Raw genomic sequence first — 8,927 nt, 5'->3', positions numbered from 1 at the left:
AACAAATTGTGTTTTGTTGATGGAACACTAAATCAGCCAGCAATAAATTCTGCAAACTACAGATTATGGTGCAGATGTAATGATTTGGTGATTTCTTGGATGTTAGCTTCACTTGAACCTAAAATAGCAAGAAGTGTCTTGTATCTCAAAACAGCAAGAGCAATTTGGCTTGAATTGGCTGACAGATTTTGTAGAGAATCTGGTCCTCAATTGTTTTCTGTACAGCATCAGTTGAGTGAGTTAACACAAGAAGAGGATGAAGGAATTGCTAGTTTTTACACTAAAATCAAGCTATTTTGGGACCAACTGGATGGATTAGAACCTCTGCCTACGTGTGTTTGCACTGGTAGTAATTGTAATCTCACACAACAACTTCTGAAAACTCAGCAGAATCAGAGATTGATACAATTTTTGATGAAATTAAACCAGAAATATGAGCATCCTAAAAGTGCAATTCTCATGATGAATCCCTTACCTACAATATCTAAGGCTTATGGACTCTTATTCCAAGAAGAGCAGCAGAAAGAGTTGCACACTATCAGAAATCAATTGCAAACAACAGAATCTGCTGCATTTAGTGTCAAAAGGTTTGACAACAAGTTCTACAAGCCTCAATACAGCTCTAATTCTGGCTCTCAGATTACAACATCAACCAGGAATAATCTCTTTTGTGATCATTGCAAAATGAAAAACCATACTGTTGACAAATGCTGGAAGCTACATGGCTATCCAAAAGATTTCAAGAATAAAGGAAAGAGGATTGCAGCAGCAGCACAGCTTGATGAAAGCTTCAACAAAGAAAATCAGAATGAAACAAATTCAGGAATGGTTCATGCCACTTTTACTGAAGATCAATACAGTCAATTGATGCAATACCTCAACAATAATCAGGTTTCTAATCAAGTTGAGAATTCCAATCCTCACTCACTTGGATTAGCAACAACTTCTCAGCACAAAGGTACTTTCTGTTTATTTTCCAATCTCAAGAAAAAATGGATTTTAGACAGTGGTGCTAGTGATCATATGTGTTCAGATCTGTCATTATTCAGTTCTTTTGAATCCGTGAATGATGCTCAGCATACTATTACTATTCCTGATGGTTCAGAATTAACAGTTAAGCACAAAGGTGTCATTCATTTAGGTGGAAATATTACACTTAAAGATGTGCTGCATATTCCTGAGTTTCAGTTCAATTTGATATCAGTATCCAAACTTTGTTGTGATGATGATTATTCTGTTTCATTCACAACTAATGAATGTTTACTTCAGGACCTTTCCAAGAACAAGCTTATTCTGCTTGGTAGATTGGAGAAGGGATTGTACAGTTTAAATGAAGATTTACTGGTGTCTAGCAAGAATAAGTATGCTCTCTCTACTGTTGGGTCAGTTGCTGTCCAAGAAGCCAAACTCTGGCATCTTAGGTTGGGACATATGTCATTTGGCAAAATAAAGGGATTACAAGGAGTTGATGTATCAGGGTGCTTAGCTGAATCTTTCTGTCAGATATGCCCTTTAGCTAAGCAGGCTAGGTTTCCTTTTCTCTACTAGTAGCATCAAAACAACTAGGCCTTTTGAATTAATACACATTGATGTATGGGGTCCTTACTCTATTCCTGATTCTTCTCATTGTAATCAGTTTCTTACAATTGTAGATGATCACACAAGGATGACTTGGACTCATCTTATGAGAAATAAAACAGATTCTTTGAAAATCATGACTCAATTTCTTATTTATGTTGAAAATCAGTTTGGCTTAAAGGTTAAACATGTTAGATCAGACAATGCACCAGATTTGACAGAAGGTAGCATGAAAGAGTTGTTTCAATCAAGGGGTATTCTAAACCAGAAAAGTTGCAGCTATACACCTCAACAAAATGGGGTTGTTGAGAGAAAACACAAGCACCTACTTGAAACAGCTAGAGCCCTCTCATTTCAATCCAATCTCCCTGATAAATACTGGAGTGAATGTATTCTTGTTGCTACTTATCTCATTAACAGAATGCCCTTGAAAAGTATCAATTTCTGCACTCCTTATGAAAAGCTATTTGGTACAAAACCAGACTTGTCTCATCTAAGGATGTTTGGATGTCTTTGCTATATTACTACTGCAAAGACACAGAGATCAAAATTTGATCCTAGAGCTGATCCATGTGTCTTCATAGGATATCCTTGTGATCAGAAAGCATACAAGGTTCTTAACCTTGCTACTCATAAACTTGTTACATCTAGGGATGTTGTTTTTCATGAAAAACATTTTCCATATCATTTTTCATCTTCCCCCTATTCCACTTACAAAACCAAATTTTTCCTTCCAATTGTTACTGATATTTCAGATTCCTCTTCTCTTTCCATTGCTCAAAATGAAGAATCTCATATCTCTTCTCATATCTCTTCTATTTCTACTCCTTTAACTTCTCCACTTTCTGCTCACAATTCTCCTTTTTCCATACCATCTCCTTCTTCCCCAGAAACTGTTCCCACTTCTTCAGATCTCAATCAACCTTGTGCTCCTCCTCCAAGAAGGTCCACCAGAGTACCAAAACAGCCATCTCACTATCAAGATTTTATTTGTTCAAAGCCAGTTAGACATTGGTGCAACCTTGTTGCTTTTGACCAATTACCTGACAAACAAAAGGTCATAATTGCAGCAAATATGGACTTGATTGAGCCCACCTCTTATTCTGAAGCTGCTGGTGATCATAACTGGGTTACAGCCATGGAAAAAGAGATTACAGCTCTCAACAACAATCACACATGGGATTTTGTGGTTCTCCCTAAAGGCAAGAAAGCAATTGGCTGCAAATGGGTTTACAGAATTAAGAAAAATGCTGATGGTTCTATTGAAAGGTACAAAGCCAGATTAGTGGCCAAGGGTTTCACTCAAAAATATGGTATTGATTACCATGAAACATTCTCCCCAGTTGTAAAAATGTCCACAGTTAGATGTCTAATTTCTATTGCTGCAAGCAGAAACTGGAAATTGTTCCAACTGGATATTAACAATGCCTTTTTACATGGCAATCTTGATGAGGAAGTTTACATGAAATTTCCTGAAGGTGTCAATGCTCCTGTTGGACATGTGTGCAAGCTTACTAAGTCCCTTTATGGCCTCAAACAAGCATCTAGGCAGTGGTTTGCCAGACTTTTAGCTGAGTTGAAATCTCAAGGGTTTACACAGTCAAAGAATGACTACTCTCTTTTCATCAAACATGATCTTACTGACATTACAGTGGTGGCTGTTTATGTTGATGATATTATCATCACAGGATCAAATGAATCTGTTATTACTGCACTAAAGACTCATTTACATCAGACATTTAGCATCAAAGATTTGGGATTACTTAACTTCTTCCTAGGGATTGAAATCTGTCACACAACAGAAGGTTACATCCTTACTCAGAAGAAGTATACTAAGGAAATGCTCCATGATTGTGAACTGGATCTTTCTAAACCAGCAGTCACACCTTTCCCTTTGAATCTAAAGCTTTCTCCTGAGGGTGATCTTTATGCAAATCCTGATTTGTATAGATGCTATGTAGGCAAGCTAAATTTTCTCACCAACACAAGACCTGACTTGGCATTTGCTGTTCAATCACTTAGTCAATTCATGCATTCACCCAGAATTGATCACATTGCTGCTCTCACTCATACTTTGAGGTATGTTAATCATACTGCTGGTCAAGGGATTTTGCTTAGAGCTACTGATAAACTCACACTCCAAGCTTTCTCTGATTCTGATTGGGCTGCTTGCCCTTCAACTAGAAGATCAGTAACTGGATATATTCTCTTGCTTGGCAATTCTCCTATTAGCTGGAAATCCAAGAAGCAAACAACTATATCTAAAAGCTCTTCAGAAGCTGAGTATAGAGCTATGTCACAAGCAGCTAGTGAAGTATCTTGGATTGTAAGACTTCTAGAGGAATTGGGGGTCACTGGTTTACAACCTGTTCAACTTAATTGTGACAATCAATCTGCTCTTCACATTGCCACTAACCCTATTTTCCATGAAAGAACCAAGCATATTGAGGTTGATTGCCACTTTACAAGGGATAAAGTTCTTGAAGGTCTGTTACAACTCAGCTATCTTCCTACTCAGCACCAGTTAGCTGACATATTCACTAAGATTCTCCCTAGTCATCAACACAGAACTCTTTCTTCCAAACTTGGTATGACTCATGTTTCACCCATCCCAAGTTTGAGGGGGGGTGTTGGTGTACACACTGGTGTTGGTGTTGGTGTACACACTGGTGTTGGTGTACACACTCATGCTCTCAATGCTGATACAAGTTTACAGCAATGCAGCAAGCAGTTTCGTGCACAAGTCAAGCAGCAACAACTGCAGCAACAACTAACTGCATCAGCCTTCTAGAATGTTCAGTGTAACTGAATTCTGTTAGAGCTATTGTTAGCTTCTGTTTCTGTTATAGAGCATGTTAGTTAGAGCTTGCTGATGTGTTAATTTGAAGCACATTGATTGGCTCCAACACGTCACCTATCATTGTATATAAAGCCAATCATGCTGTAATCTTTATTCATTTTCAATAAGAAAACAATCTATCTCTCTTTCTTCCTCTCTTTCTCTTTGCATTTACTGTTAAGTTGCTTAGCAATTTTCAGTTTGTGATCAACCAAGAAGGTGATCACTAACATGCACTCCCTCAATTCTTAGAAGATTGTCTCCGTTTATTTTTATTTGTCCTTAATTAAAATATTATTGTTGCCTTTTCTATTTAGTTAACATAATCATCATATTTCTCTCCACTTTATTTCCCACTTCCATCATAGGCTTTTTTTGTCAAGGCATTTCAGGATTAAAGTGATAAGTTGTTGCATTTTAAGACACCTTAAATAATTAGAGGTTATTAAGGCTCTGTTTGGCAACCACTTTCAGTCACTTTAAATGAGTAGGTGCTAATCATTTAAGTTGACTTAAATAATTAGGAGTGTTTGGCATGGAGCTGAAATAAGATTTAAGGTGGTAAAAATGACTGAAACTGAAACGTTATTCATAATAACGTCTGGGAATCAGTTAGCTGAAATTATTTGTGTTTCTATTTTCTCGGAAATCAACATACGGAAATTTGATTTTGTGATGTTTCGTAGGATTGTTGCCCAATTACCAACGAGCTTGCAAATGTATCCTACCTAATTTTTGTACTCATTTCTTTGACTTTTATTAATTGTTATTTGTTTGGTCTATTTTTCAATTTTTATTTACATTTTTTGTTTTATTGTTGAAGGAAAAGTTTTAAGAAATGAGCATAACCCATGATATAATTGATGGTGAATTACAATGGAGTATTAATACTATAAAAAAGCCAGAGTTATAAGGGTTTTTTGATTTATTTTATGACTCGTAGATGGTAGATCGGTATAATATCAACTATCATTATAAAAAAAATTATAAACCGTGTACTTATTTATTTGTAATTATTGTTACAAAGAAAATAATTATGGATTTCAAAATATATCAAATATCAATTAAACTACTAAAATTTCAGGTACTTTAAAAACTAGTTCTACCAAACAGACAATATAGATAGCTACCTTATCAGTTTCAGCACCTTATCAGTTTCAGGTACTATCTTATCAGTTTCAGTTACCTTATCAGTTTCAGCTGAATATCAGATAGTGTTGCCAAACAGAGCCTAAATTTAATTAAGATCTTAAAATTGACTTAAATAGAGATGTTACTTTAAATGCCGTTTCAATTTAAGGTGCTTAAATTTTTCATGTAATCTATCTATAATTTCTTATTTAAAACAATTACTTTAACTGAAACGGCATAAATCATTAATTATACCAAACAAGAAACAACTCATCTAATAAGATAAGGAGTTCATCATCAATTTCAGTTATCATCTTTTCAATTCCAATTGATTATCAATTTCATTTAGCGTTGCAAACTCACATAAATTGCAAACAGGCTAAAACTCCAACTTTGATTGTAAAACAAGTTAAAATCCCAACTTTAACAAAGATTCCTAAAAGTTGTCCCGCCAATAAATTATTTCGTTAACATTATTGTTTATTTACGTGATTAAGTAGCAATCAACTAACAGTTTATTTTTTTTATTTTTTTTATTATTTTTTTTTTAACCAAAACAACTTAATACTTACTCGGAATCCCTACAGTTGCGCCAGAATCCCTACTTATCAAACAAGGTCATGATTTCATGTATAAACTATATTAATCTCCATTGTATTTGTTTAATATATATGAGGACTTCGATATTCACCTGTGTTGCTACGAGTATAATTCACATGTGAGTGTTACATTGGTTATGGCCACATGGCCCACATTAAAAAAGTAGAGGGAGATTGACAAACATATAAGATTGGTGAATCACCTATTAATTTAATTTTAAGATGAAACACTATCAAATTTATATGTGGTCATAGTCTCTTTTTTATCGAGTCTCATATTACACTGTTGAATTAATCAACCTACATTACCTATTTTAGTGTAATGTTTAAAATATATATAGTTGTTGTACATATTTTACGAATTTCGTAGCATATCTTATGCATAATTCATCAATTTATAATATGAGTCATATGACAAGGCTTTTCGTGAGCGTTACTTAAGATTTCAGGTGGAGAAAGTCGAATATATAATTTTCCAAAAGAAGCTGAAAGCTGGTTCCAGGTAAGAGGTGCGCGCACACAAATACAATGAAGACGCCCACAATTCCAGCAACTAGAAAAAAAAATGCCAAAATGGTGACCCGGCCCCATGCTATGCTTATACTTATAGTATGGCCATTGGCCAATGGTATATTAGTAATTTAGTATGGCCCCATTTTGCCAGTTTGTGCGCTCATTTCACATAGTGGCTGGCAACTGGAGTCTGGAGATGGCCAACGCATGCTTTCTTACAGAGTACTCCGTACTATTCTAGGCTGCCCCATCACCTCTCTTTTTTCTCTAATTAACAATGGTTAATACTTCTAATCTATACACGTGTCGAAGAATGATACGTCCATGTGTATTATTACTTTGTTGAAGGATATTTATAGCAATGATCTAGTGTTATTTTAGCCCCATGCATAAACACTGAACACATGATAATGCTTGATTGAGATTAATTTTTATCTAGTTTAGTTAATAAAGTTTTAGAGTACGTGGTACGTGGTACGAACAATTTTACAAAAATAAAATTGTCCCGTAAAATATGAGCAATCTAAGTTGTGAAAACAGTTTACATCGTTGTCTCTTGTGTATAACTTTTTATATATATGCGCAACCGGTTATACGTTATGTATGATACATACAATCAAAATTATTTATTAGTCCATAAATTTGTACCTTGCAAGATCGACCATTAGGCTAGAGGTAACAAAAGCTGACCCGACCCGATAAAACCACCTGTTTCGAACTCCAACCGAACTGGTTTGACCCGGAAAATTCATGACCCAAACTCGATCTGTAACCGACTTGACTCTATCCGACACCCGTTTGACCCGATTTGAACCCCACCCTTAACCAGTTTGATCTGACCCGAACTCCACCTATCACCGGTTGGATTCCATCCAAACTCCACCCGTCACCGATTTGACACGACCTGAACTTCACCGGACACCGATTTGACCTGGTAAATATCTGATTTAACCCGATTTGGTTTGACACAAACTGTTATATAACAAACACCGATTTGACCCGATCTGAACTCCACCCGACACCGAATTCACTCGGCAAATATTTGATTTCACCCGAACCATTATCTAATCGGCCTTTTTTGTATTAAACCAACCTGGTTTTAACCCGATTGCATTTGATCCCACTTAATTTTACCTTCAACTCTTTAATTACTCAAATTCATGTATTTGTTCATTTGTTCTTAATAACTCATTTTTCCTCTCCTATTCAAAAAAAAATATTGAATTGATAATCTAATGTTGTTAACTTCACTTTTTAAGTATTTATGTATATATACATAAATTTGCATATTATTTAGCATAATATAAAAGGGAAGAGAAATTTAAGCTCAAGTGATTGCAATTTTGTGTCAACTTAAAGAGTTATTTTCTTAATTTCTTATATATATATATTGTGTAGTCTAGAGTTTACATATGGTTCTCGTTATATAATTATTAATCATCTTATAACTTACAACAAACTCTAATTGATATAACGATGTTGTAGTTCAGTAAATTAAGAGTACTCGTAAAAACGTAGATTATAACTTGTTTAATTAGAAATAGAATGAAAACATTAATCGATAATGACTTGAAAATATCTAGATTAATACCGAACCAACCCAAGACCTAACAGAAATGACCAGAACCGAAATCAAACTGGTATTGAATTGACCCGAACTGAAATGACCCGAGTCAAATTCTACCCGACCCAAAGTTACCCTACCCGAGTTTGACCCGACAAAACCCATTTAGTACCCGACACAGGATCACCTGGTCCGTTGTTGACCCGAACCGAACTTGACCAGACCCGAAACTTACTCGGATCCGACAACAATTAACTTGAAATTGACCCGAACTGAATAGACCCGACCCAAACCCGATATGATCCCGATAACTTTTGACCCGAATTTGACCCGAACCGAATAGTGGAGGGTTATGAATAATATAAACAATATAATTCATGCGGAAAAACCATAAAGCCAGGAATCCAAATTAATTGCCACATAATCAATTATCATAATTTAGGTTACATACAATGTGATGTGTGCCTTCCCTAGCTGCTCCCTAACCGAACAAGAACAAGTCTTTAGAGCTCCAAGTGTCTCCCCTCCGTGGAAAGTCCACAACACGTTCGGATCCGCCTTAGGTTCAACCGTCCAACCAATTAACTAGGATATTACTTAAGGTTTTATGCACTCGGGTTAGGCTATAAACTATGTTCTCCCTTGAACACAATGTATGTAAAGAATATGATATGGTGTATTAAATTATGAGGGCTAGCCTCAT

The sequence above is a fragment of the Spinacia oleracea genome, chromosome 4 (assembly GCF_020520425.1).
Source record: "Spinacia oleracea cultivar Varoflay chromosome 4, BTI_SOV_V1, whole genome shotgun sequence".
Classification (NCBI taxonomy): domain Eukaryota; kingdom Viridiplantae; phylum Streptophyta; class Magnoliopsida; order Caryophyllales; family Amaranthaceae; genus Spinacia; species Spinacia oleracea.
Note: the sequence above shows the minus strand (reverse complement) of the source record.